We start from the raw sequence: 11954 nt of genomic DNA, 5'->3' as shown, positions 1-11954 counted from the left end.
AAAGCACTCCTGTGCAAAGACCTACCACGTCTCACTCCTGGCAAGGAGATCATCTCTCCCCCCTCCCCCATTTAGAGAATAATTTTAAAGGCGCTCCCCCTGATTCCCCAAAGCTTGCTGTGCCTCCCAATGAGTCATTTACACCCCCCCCCCCAATAGGTTTGCTTTCAGGACCCCGTCTCCCCAACCCCCACGCTCATTGTCACACGCTTGAACAGCCGCTCTTTTCTTTTCTTTTCTTCCCTCCCGCCCCTCTAAGGCGGATGAACACGGTTCCAGCCGTTCCCAAGGGGAGCTTTGGTCTCCTGCTGCATTTAATTCGATTTGGAGGTGTTCGAATTCGGGCGGCTCTGCGCCCCCCGGCCCCATGGGAATCAGTGGGGAAGAACAGGTTTTTGGAAGCCATTAAGAGGGCGGAGGGGAAGTTTCCATTGGGGCAGAAGGGGGCACTTGATTAGGGGATAAATGTCTGGTAGACTTCAGGCCGTGGAAGGCTTGGCCTGCGCTCAGTGCAGGATCCCCGGGGAGCAGGGGGCATTTCGAGTGTTTCTTTCTTTTAATGGCTCGGTAGGACCTCGCCTATTTCATCTGCCAGGAAAAAAGTGGCAGGCGAAACTAACGAAATCAGCAAGGGGAGGCCATGAAATGTGTCCCCCGCCCCGGAGCCTGACCCTGCTTGGTTCACCAGAGAAATGTTTGGTCGGGGGCGGGGGATAGGGTTGGACAGTGACCAGGGGGCAAAGCAAAAATCGTCCTGAGGAGACACCAGTGCCCTGGTGCCAGGCCAGGAGTAAGGAGACAGGACTGCTAACTTGCAGGGACCTCTGGGAGCACTGATTTTGCGGCGCGCCTCGCTGCTGCCCTTTCATTTGCTTCCAGGTTTTAGGCGATAAGCTCCTTAGATAACAAGACACCTTTTGCCCAAGTGGCTCTGGCTCTTTGCTGACGCACACTGTGCAAAGGGTTATTGGTTTTAAAGGGGCGGGGGCCAGGGTTTAAACAGGGGCTTCCGGATTAGTATTCATTATTATTTTGTTCATATGAATGATTTATTTCCCCCCGCATGCAGAATATTGAGGATTTGTCTCTCTGCCCCCTCCCCCCCCCCCCGTATCTATCCGCTACCTTTCAATATAAGCAGGCAGTTTTTGGCGAACAATGGCCAACTTTGCAGAGCGGAGAGGGCTCCGGGGGGCTGAGGGTTAAACTGACTTGCCAAGGAGTCTCTGCCTGCTGCTACCGCCCAGTACAAACGAGTCCCGCTGGACGCTACCCTCCCGGCTTCCAGATGTTGCTGCAGGCCCGCAACATCTGGAAGCCCCGGCAGCGCGGCACCCTGCAAGGAGCCCCCCCCCCGCTCCCCCGGGCGCAGCGCTCTCCCCACGCCGCGGCTCCCTCCTCTCCTGAGGCTGCCGCCGGCAGCTTCCTCCTTGTTTCTGTCTTGGCGGCAACCGGTGTCTGTCTCCCTTTGAATCTTACCTTGCCAGTCTGTCTGCGGAGCGTATCTAGGGCCCCCCGCCTAACTCTATGTGGCCAGAGGCATCTCTAAGAACTCTACAGAAGGGGGGCTAGCCGCCTCCGGCGCTCGGAGCCCCGGCCCCAGCCTTGCGCGCACTCCGCCGGCGGCTGGCAGCCGAGCCGGGTTCATCTGAGGACAGCGGCGGCTCCAAGCCTGCGCTCTAGTCTGCCTGCCAATGTCTCCGGAATACTGATGTTGCTGCGGCGGCCTCGGCCGGGAGGTGACTCTCCGTGGGCCGGAGCAGCCGCCGAAGAGCGGAGCAGCGAGTCAAGCGAGCCTCGGGAGGCAGGTCTGGGCCGCGCCGCGCTCCTGCCCCACCGCCTTGCTCTGCTCCGCGGCGGGCTGGAGGCCGGAGACACGGGCCCCCCGGCTCCCAGCAGCGTGTTACACTGGCCCCAGTGCACCCCCTTTTAGAACAGCGCAGGGGCATTGACTCGGCCAAGCTGCCCCGGGAGCGCACCTGCTCGCCCCTGCTTTTGCCGCCCAACGTAAGAGCAGTTTGCTGCCGCTCGGGGACTCTGGAGACCGCAGGCCCGCTGGTGTTCCAGGGGGACTGTGAGTCGGTGCTTGCCAGAGCCAGGCTGCTCCTTTCGGAAGTCATGAGGCGTTTTGATTTCTTCCCCCTGCCAGCCGGCCGGCCAGCTCCCCCCCACTCCCAGGGATCTGAAAGTCAAGCTCGGTTCTTTCTGGATTCTGCACCATCACTCTGCCATGATGGCGCTTGAGCTGACAGTGCCGTTGAAGAGGGGTGAGCCCAGGCAGAATCCACCTCACTCTCCCAGGGCTGTATGAGCTTTACTTGTTAAATAGATGATTGCCCAGAGTGGCTATTTGGTGAGGGATGGCAAAAGCAAGGTGCGGCTTTCATGAAAGGGCAGTGTGTGTCCTGGCCCTGCAGGGCTTGGGGTGGACGTCTGCCTCCTTATGGGGCCTAGTGAGCACAGAGGCGATTTAGCTGGGCATGCTAGAGCTTGACAGGAAGCATGGATGCCCCTTGACAGAAAAGATCATTTCTCTATCTAGGGCACAAACAGAGCTGGAACCCTGCCTGGATACTGAGTACAATGTGCGTAACTCTACTCTGTATGTGCATTTTTAAATTTGTACTTTACTGTAAGGATTTAGGCGCCATATGCAAAATTAAGGGTCACATTTATATGTGTCTAAATATGAACCATTCTCCATTCTAAGCTGCCTTCTGAATTGATGATATTCTTTGTGGTTGTCTTTCAGGGAGAGTAGGGGGAAGGAAATCTTGCCAGGCTGTTGTGCTGGTCTCTGTAGCTGCATGAAAGACCTTAGTCGGATGAATTTTGTTCCAGCCAGGCCTGGCAAATTGCAAGACTCTGGCTCTTACTGACCTCTAGTGGCAGTGTATTCTACAATTCAGGGCCCTCCACGGCTAATGCTCTGTGCTTAGCACTGTACAGTTTCACCCTTGAGATCATCAGTCCTGGTTGAGCTACTATAGTGGAGTTCAGAGGAAGAGGTGGTGATTGAGGTAGCTTGGCCCTTGTTCAATAGGGAAATAATTTAGAAAAAGGAAACAAGACTTTTGCAAAGGACCTGGAATCAGACATAGTGCCAGTGAAAAATATAGAGCATAAGTGTGATGTATTTCTGGTCAGTCATGGTTACCAAACAGGCCTGTTAACTGTTTATGGTTTCCATGGAGTCTGTGGCAAGGCCCAGATAGAGCGTGGTGCAAAAACCTTCATGTTGAGCATTCACATATTCTTCTGCTTCTGTTCAAATTCTAACCCAAGTCTTTGTGTGGATCTCTTTTTAGACATTTATGCTATGTAATGTGAGTACTGCAATGCTTAAGAAACATGCTATGTCAATTGCAGAATGTGTTACCTTTGCAAATGGTGGACACGTGCCCATTTTGATTATGTTGTGGATATAATTCCAAAAGCAATTGTACCCTAATAGTTAGATATTATTAAACACATTTTAATTCTGAATTCAAAGCCAATTTTTAATTTATACAAGCTAAAGACAATTTTTAAATATACATTTATTTTTAAACTCATAGGACTGAGTCCTGTGTTCCTTGCATATGCACAGGAAGTTCTGAGTATGCAGAGAATGCAGAATCCGGCGTGATTTTTTTTAGAACAGCCAAAGCTATTTGTCTCAAATGTGCTAAAAAACCCCACAACCCTGGACCCGGGGCTGGCATCATGTCATCAGTGTTTCAGCATGAAGTTAATTTTTATGTGCACACTGTAACCCTTTGAGAAAAAAAGAGCAGAAGAGGCTATTATAATAGAAATGCTTACCATAATGGTGTGAACTCAATACGGCTATAATAAAACCTTTACCTCAGCTAGCAGCCTAATTCCAAAGAGCTGATGTTATCCACTAATGTAATCAGTTTGTTGGCTGTAACATAGGAAACTGGGAATTGGTCTATTTTATTGCTGTTTTTGGCATAAAGATTTCTTTAAAAAAACAACAACAGTAAGATGTTAGGATTGAGGCAATTAGATTTACCTTTGCTGTTTTAAATAATAAAGCCCCGTTCTTTTCTTCATTTACAAATGTATAGTTTCCACTTCAGTGCAGATTGACAAAAGCATATTTTAGAAAGAGAGAACAAGTGCTTTTCAAGGGCTAAAACATGCTTTCAGACTAGTGACCTGTAGTAAGGAAAGCCCCAATTATGGAAAATGGTTGAAGGTTTACTGAGGGCGTCTCAAAGCACAAATGTTCATTTTATGAAATAGAAGTTTCATCCAAGGAAGTTGATGAATGAGTTCTGAGTGATTTGCAGCTGCATCCTAAGGGGGGAAATGGGAAGAAGAAAAGAAATGACAGATGCCCTGTTAGTAATTTAGAATTATGTTGCAACTGCTAATGAAATTGCATCAGATATGTGAAAAATTGGAAATGATTGCTTATGCATTTGAGCTGGTAAATTCAACATTTGTCAATCACTACCTCTTTCTTTTGATACTTTTTTTTTTTTTTTTTTTTTTAGGGGACCTGCATTCAGTGACTCTTGGAGGTAATGCCATTCTGGATCTTAATACAAAGCAAGTCCAGTTAACTTTTATGCAATATCAGATTAAATTCTCATGGGTGAAATCCTAGCCCGCATTGAAGTCAATGGGAGTTTGACATTGATTGTTGTGGGGGGCAGGATTTCACCCAATGTGAACAGCAATATTGTGTTGTCATAGAAAATTAAAAGGATAGAAGCAGGCTGAATAGCCCATCTAGTCTATTTGTGGAACTCCGATTGACTTTAATGGAATTCCTCACACCTTGGGCCTGATTCAAAGCTCATTGGAGTCAGAGCCATGGATGGCTTGTTGGACCAAGTCCTTTATCTCCTCACCTTGCCATTAACAACAATGTTTAATAAGCCAACAATATCAAGAACAAGATATTAGTTAAAGTATATGAAGGCATTTAAAGTGTAGAAAAGAATGAATGTAATCAAATAATATTTGTCTCTCTAGTCCCTCACTTTGTAAATAACAGAGAGCAACAAAAATTCCTTGACGTACAGCAGAAGAAAGCGTTCTTGAAAATCTATCAACAAATCCTGAAAATACCCTAATGGCTTTTATTTGGATTTGTTTGAAATTTCTTGAAAATCATGCCTTCTGAATTATACACGAATACTGTTCTACTTACAAGCGAGTCACATGCTTGTCTAGTACTCTTGAAAAGTAGGCTAAAGCCACTACAGTGACTACCTTGTTCATCTGATCAGCTTAAACATTAACCCTCTTCTTAGACTTGTCATCTAAGCATAGTCTTACTGCAAATATTACAACCATTTGTGAATGCATGCACGCTGAGCTGGGGAAGGTCTCCGGGAATGCAGTTACTTGCTATCAGACTTAAATACAGAAATGTTTCAGTTGATGTGCATTATATAGCTGTTGGTCCTGCATATTGCCAAGCTGACTGGCAAAGTGTGTTTTAAGGCATGCAAACAATTCCAGAGTTGTTCTTAATCACATAATTGAAGAAATAAGACAAAGACAATGTAATGAAAGCTGCCATATTTTGTTTGTATAAGGTAAAAAAAAAATGAGTGATTATTGAGCTGGAGTAGGGAGACAAGGAAATGCTGGGTAAAAATAATTTCTAAGCGGTAGCTTCCCAAGTGGGCATTTTCTTCCTCTTTTATGATCTTGTATTTCCATGTGTGCTACAGACAAGATACTATTTATATTGGGAAGACCCCAAGTAGGGCCTTATTGTGCTGCACAAACATGTAGGAAGACACAGTCCCTGCCCCAAAAAAGAGGAAAAGGGCGTGTGTGTATATATGAGGAGGAGAAAGGGTGGGGGAGAATCTACACATCAATGAAGTAATCACGGTGATGGTAGACAAGCTACTTGTCAGCTCTTCTTTTCTAAAATCAATGATCATTTATTTGATTTCTGTAGATGTTTGTTTTTATTATGGTAGATAGCGTGGAACCAGGGGAAATGGTGTGTGTGTGTAAAAAAAGGAGCAAGGGGAAGAGGTATATTGAGAAGGTGGGGGAGGAAGTGTTGTTTGGAGAGCAGAGAGGGAATACTGTATGGAAGGCAGGAAGAGTGAGCTGCCATCAGAGTGACTGTGATTGGAAAAAGGGGCAGGAGGAGTTTGTGGTAAAAGCCAATCGGCAGACAGAAAATAATGTCCTGGGATCTTGTCTCAGTTGAACTATATCTTATTTCGTATGCCCAGCATTTCTCACTGCTGATGCAATTTGGCCAAACTATAAGCAATGAAATGTAGTAAGGAGATAGTGGAAAGTAAGATTAAGAGAGAAATGTATTTCATTTATTTAATTTGAAAATAATATGCTCCTCCTACATGCTGGGGAGTGTACATTTATTATAAGGAATCCTGGATTAAAAAAACTAAACTGGAGTTAAGTTTGTAAGGAAATAATAGTAACTTGGGAATGAGAAAGAAAAGCCATCCCCTACAAAAGGAACCCCACAAACACACACTCTACACAAACATTGTAACTGTATTTTTAAAATTGCATCAGAAAATGAGGAAATTCACAGTTCAGGTTATTGCTAAAAGAAACCCAAACATTTATAAGTATATGTTGATTTAAAGCTCCTGAACAACCTTAATTATGCCCCAGTAGTGACATCACCCTCCATTTTTCCTGCTTTGTTCTTGGGGCTGATCCTGAAAATCCCTTATGTAATGTGGCCCAGACTGTGACTCTGGATGTAAGGTGCTATTCAGTGTGAGTGAGGGTATTGGAAGTTAGCCCTGTGATACATTTGGCTCAAGGATTTCTGAGGGATAAGAAGTTCCCCAACTAAATTGTCTATACCTCTGCTTCCAGTGCTTTCGCTTTCCCTATGGATTCTCTGATCCTGCAGGACTTTTACAACCCTTCAGAATGGTATCAAATTACTATGGTTATTTGTATTCAAGGCTCCAACCAAGATCAAGGTCCCATAGCACTAGGTGTTGCATCAACACATAGTGATTGGTATTCCCTGCCACAAACAATTTACAGTCCAAATAAGCAAGCCAGACAAAGGCTTGGAAGAGACACACAGAGAAGTGATTTATTCAGCATCATGCAGCAGCTTAATATCAGAACCAGAAACAGAACGTAAGTCTAGTCTAGCATCTTTTAACTGCACCACGTTGAATTTTGTGAATGGGATGTAAAGATTAAGATTACTAAATAATTTGCTTCTGGAAATACCTTCTGAATTAAAATTGCCCGATTCCTATGTCCCTGATGCATTGTATCTACCCCTTCTGTGAACTTGTGGCAAGAAAGCATAAGACACTAGGGATATATGTTGACTACAGTTAATGTCTGAAAGTAGAAAATAAAAATTTTCACACCCTCCCAACTCTTAGACAAAATTCTATGCGTGAGCCTAGCAGCCGAAAGTCCACTGGAAATGGGATTATAGGAGTTCTCTCGCCCTGCCCTGGGCTTGCGATAATTGAAGCCCAAAGAGTGGGAGCAGCTGGCTTAGGAAGGGAAGTGTCCAGGGAATGTGCTGTTTCAGTGCATCCCCTGGAAAGCCTGTGCTGCTGGGGCTCTTGTAGAGCCATGACCTGACAGCTGTTTTATGGGAAAGCAGCATTGCCAGCACTACCTGCCTTTCCCTAGGGGTGAATCCCTCCTGGAGTGCAATGACTCAGGGGAGATGGCTTCTGAAATCCCTCCCCCACCCTCAGGGTGGAAGGGAGCTTCTGGTATTAAGAAAAGGAAAGCACTTTTTCAGGCTGATCCTCAAATAGCTCGTTATACCAGTCAGGAGAGGGAAACCTCCCCAGCATATCCCAGTGTTGTGCAACTCACTGGGTTCAACTTGTCACCTCAGCGTATGAGAGAGTTTTCCAGTGCAAGTAGCAGCTTTATTGTTTACTTAATAAGCACAGATCACTCCTCTTGGCACAACCTACTGACAGACATTTCAGGAGGGGTGTGATTAAATCATTTAATTCATACCTGCAGGACAAAATGTACCCTGTCACCAGTTTTATATCAAGGTTCCATTTACCAACAATTTAGGTAAATAATCAATAGCTGTTGTAAGCTTTCAGAGTAGCAGCTGTGCTAGTCTAAGGTGGCACAAGTACTCCTCTTCTTTTTGCAAATACAGACTAACATTTATTTGAGCATAAGCTTTCGTGAGCTACAGCTAACTTCTTCGGATGTTGCATCCGAAGAAGTGAGCTGTAGCTCACGAAAGCTTATGCTCAAATAAATGTGTTAGTCTGTAAGGTGCCACAAGTACTCCTCTTCTTGTTGTAAGCTTGTTGTAGACAAGTGGTATGTGTTATAGGTGGTTAGGTCAACACATCAGTATTAGGTGTCCTAGATGGCTATAAGTTATGATAAAAAGCAACCTATTGCCCTGTGGGACTCAGTAATCTATAAAAAAATGGATTAACCATTTATTAAAATGTTTATTAACCTTTGACTAACCCTTTATATACTGTTTCTAAATGGTGCCTGAATATAAAGCCTGACCATGTATTTTGTGTCAGACGTGCTAATTTCACAGCATTAAAGAGAATTTTCAGAAAGGAATTTTATAATCAACCTAAGCTCATCTAAAGTACCTTAAAAATAGCTAACCGAAAGACTGCATGGAGAGAGCATACAATTTGCAAGCACTTGCAGCAGTGGTTCTTTACCTAATAACTGAGAAATCTGCTCCTGCTGGGCCTCTTCCCCTCAGCTCTCCTATCTCCCACTGCTTGGCTCCCAAAAGGTTTAATTCTGTGGTCCACCAGAAAGGACTCTGAAGTCACTTTACAGATGTGAAACAAAGGCACAGAAGTTAAATAGGACTAGTAGTGTCTCTTCAGCTCACAGGGGTGTTAGGAGGAGGAATTCATCACTACAGAGACTGTAAACTGTAAGGGACAGGGAGTGTTTCCTTGTATGAGTGTAGTGCCAGTAAAATGTTGTTTTTATGTAAAGGCCCCAAACAGAACAATAGAGAAAATGAATGTTTGTGAGGCACTAGAGTGATGTATTGGCTTTTCTATGGCACACCTCTACTATCCCTTCTTCTAAATGTAACCCTTCTGTGAGTTGGAGTTGGCAGCAACAAGGGCCAGGTTCAGTATCTAGGGGTTCCATTCCAATAACACAATGCAAAACTAGCTTGAGCCCCCACCCAGTGACCTGGGACAAATATATACCACCCCTGGTGGGAGCCTCCAAGAGGCAATACTTCCCCTCTCACAAGCACAGAGTCTGAATGTAGCAAAAGCCTTTTAATAACAGAGAGAATGCTCCATAATGTGGCATTATATTGGGGAACCACCACCAACAGGATTCATAACACAACCCATGAGCAAAAAACCCACCCCAAGCAAATTGGGGCGTATCCTTTCCCTGTGATTCTTGAGTCCAGCAATCCAAACGCCTGTCCCTGGTCAGTGCAGCACCAGAGTTTGAAAGTTTATCTGCAGAGTTTTACCTCCCAACCTGGGTGGAGATTGGGGGGGGGGGGTTAAGGGGCACCTTACATGGTCCAAAGCCAATTGCCCCAGCTTTCCATGGGACTCCGCACTGCTCCACCAGCTGTCCCACAAATTGCTCCACTCTGCCAGCCACCCCGCCAGCCACCCCCATGAGCTGCTCTAACTGCTCTGCCCTGCCAGCTGTCCCATGAGCTGCTCCAGCCATCCTGTGAACTGCTCTGCTCTGCCAGCCGTCCCACAAACTGCTCTACAATATATCTTCAGGCCCCCCCTACTTAACAATACTCAGTGATTTCAGCTCTTAGTAAGTTTAGCTCTTTTGTGATTTCAGCTTTTAGTGGGGGAGCCTCAATGCTGGTGCATCATTGGCCCAAAGTGAATTCAGCTCAGCAGCCTGTAACTAGACTCCTAATGGAATCAAAATGAGCTCTGATATTCCACAGTGGAGAGAGGAGGCAGTGTAATTAGCATGTGGGGCCCATACCCCACTGAATTTTGGAACCCATGTCCCTTGCCTAGCGAGTGCTACTTTGTTGATGGCGAGTCCCTCCATCATAACAAAAGGCCAAGTACAGTTCCACTGTCCTTGATTCACATAATCAGCATAACAATTTATTCTTCCTGCCCCAATAACAGAGAAACTGGAGATCCCACAGCAGCCAAAGTGACCATTTGGGCAGGTATGGGCTCATGCTAGGTGGGGTGGGTGTGCCTATGCAAATGAGATCAGCCCCTGAAGTTCTTTTCCACAACTCACCACCAGATGTCAGGGTGGAGCTCATCCTGACTCTGCTTACATAAACTAAGCTCAGTTTAAAAACAGCCCCCCATTCCCAACTTAAAGGCCAACCAGCAGAGATACAACAACAGAAGAAGGGGATTAAAGGCAATTCTCAGCAGTCCAATGTTTGAAGCCAACCGGCTAGTCTTTTGGCTAGGTTCACCAAATGCTACATGTTTGGGTTCACCAGTTCAGAAAAAAAATACAAACATATCCAACTTTGAATTGTACCAGACGGTCAATAATGAGAGCGTTCTGACTATGATGTGTACAAAACACAAATAAAGATAGTCCTTGCCCTGAGGAGCTTGCAGTCTAAAAGATAAAACATTTGACAAGATACTCTGAAAGGCGGTACTGAGAACATTGTAGTTTTCTTTACTCTTCTCTTCCCCACTATATAATGCATAAACTTATAACCCTCAGCTCCCAATGTTGAGCTTCCTCTATATTTCATTGTTTTGAAGTGGCTGCATTCCAAGCAGAAGTTCTATAACAACACAATAAAGGATATATCTTTGCAGTAGTTCTGACCTGGCTGGAACAGTTACCAGAGAGTCATAGATTCCAAGGCCAGAAGAGACCATTGTGATCATCTAGTCTGACCTAACACAGGCCATAGAATTTCTTCAAAATAATTCTTAGAGTGCATATTTTAGAAAAAAAAATCCAATTTTGAATTAAAAATGGTCTGTGATAGAGAATCCACCAGAACCCTTGGTAAATTGTTCCAATGATTAATTACTCTCACCATTAAAAATTTATGCCTTGTTTCCCATCTGAATTTGTCTACCTTCAGCTTCCAGCCCCTGGATCATGTAATATCTTTCTCTGCCAGATTGAAGAGCCCATTCTTAAATATTTGTTCCCCATTCAGATACTTACAGATAGTAATTAAAATCACCCCTTAACCTTCTATTTGTTACACTAAATAGATAGACTCAAAGAGCTCAATCACTTGTGACAAAGTTCCCCCTCTGCCTTGGTGGGTCCTGCGCTTATTGGTGGATTTGCTTGCCTCAGAGATTCACGGCTGCCCTCAGTTTGGCCACTTTTGCTAGTGGCTCAAACCTGCCGTTCACTCAGCTAACCTCATCACTGGCCAGCAAGGGGAAAGGGAGGAGAACAATCCCCACAGTCTCTGCTGACCCACCTAGTGGGTCAGGGGCTAGGCCAGGGACCTTCCCCTCTGGTGGGACCCACAGTCCAGGTTACCTCCTCTTGTCTCCAATAGGGAGTTGAGGGGAACCTGGGTCCACCCTCTACTCCAGGTTCCAGCCCAGGGCACTGTGGATTGCAACTGTCTACAGTGTCTCTTGTAATAGCTGCATGACAGCTACAACTCCCTAGGCTACTTCCCCATGACCTCCTCCCAACACCTTCTTTACCCTCACCACAGGATCTTCCTCCTGAAGCCTGATCACACTTGTACTCCTCAGTCATCCAACAGCACACCTTCTCACTCCTTGCACACACACACACACAACTGAGGGGAGGTCCTTTTTAAACCAGGTGTCCTGATTAGTCTGCCTGCCATAATTGATTCTAGTATGTTCTTAATTGGCTCGAGGTGTCTTAATTAGCTTGCCTGTCTTAATTGTTTCTAGCAGGTTCTTGATTGCTCTAGTGCAGCCCCTGCTCTGGTCACTCAGGGAACAGAAACCTGTTCATCCAGTGGCCAATATATTTGCCTTCGACCAGACTCCTGT

General features: G+C 45.4%; 1 long non-coding RNA gene across 1 annotated transcript; it reads right to left on the bottom strand.

Annotated features, from left to right (window-relative positions):
- Positions 1-3923: 3923 nt before the first annotated feature.
- Positions 3924-11686, bottom strand: LOC122466180. Its single transcript, XR_006291504.1, has 2 exons — positions 11640-11686; positions 3924-4305 (listed from the first exon to the last, which is right to left on the bottom strand). It is a non-coding gene; the product is annotated as an uncharacterized LOC122466180 (long non-coding RNA).
- Positions 11687-11954: the final 268 nt, after the last annotated feature.

The sequence above is a fragment of the Chelonia mydas genome, chromosome 6 (assembly GCF_015237465.2).
Source record: "Chelonia mydas isolate rCheMyd1 chromosome 6, rCheMyd1.pri.v2, whole genome shotgun sequence".
NCBI classification, from domain to species: Eukaryota; Metazoa; Chordata; order Testudines; family Cheloniidae; genus Chelonia; species Chelonia mydas.
The sequence above is the reverse complement of the archived record's forward strand: the minus strand, read 5'-3'. Positions and strand labels throughout refer to the sequence as shown.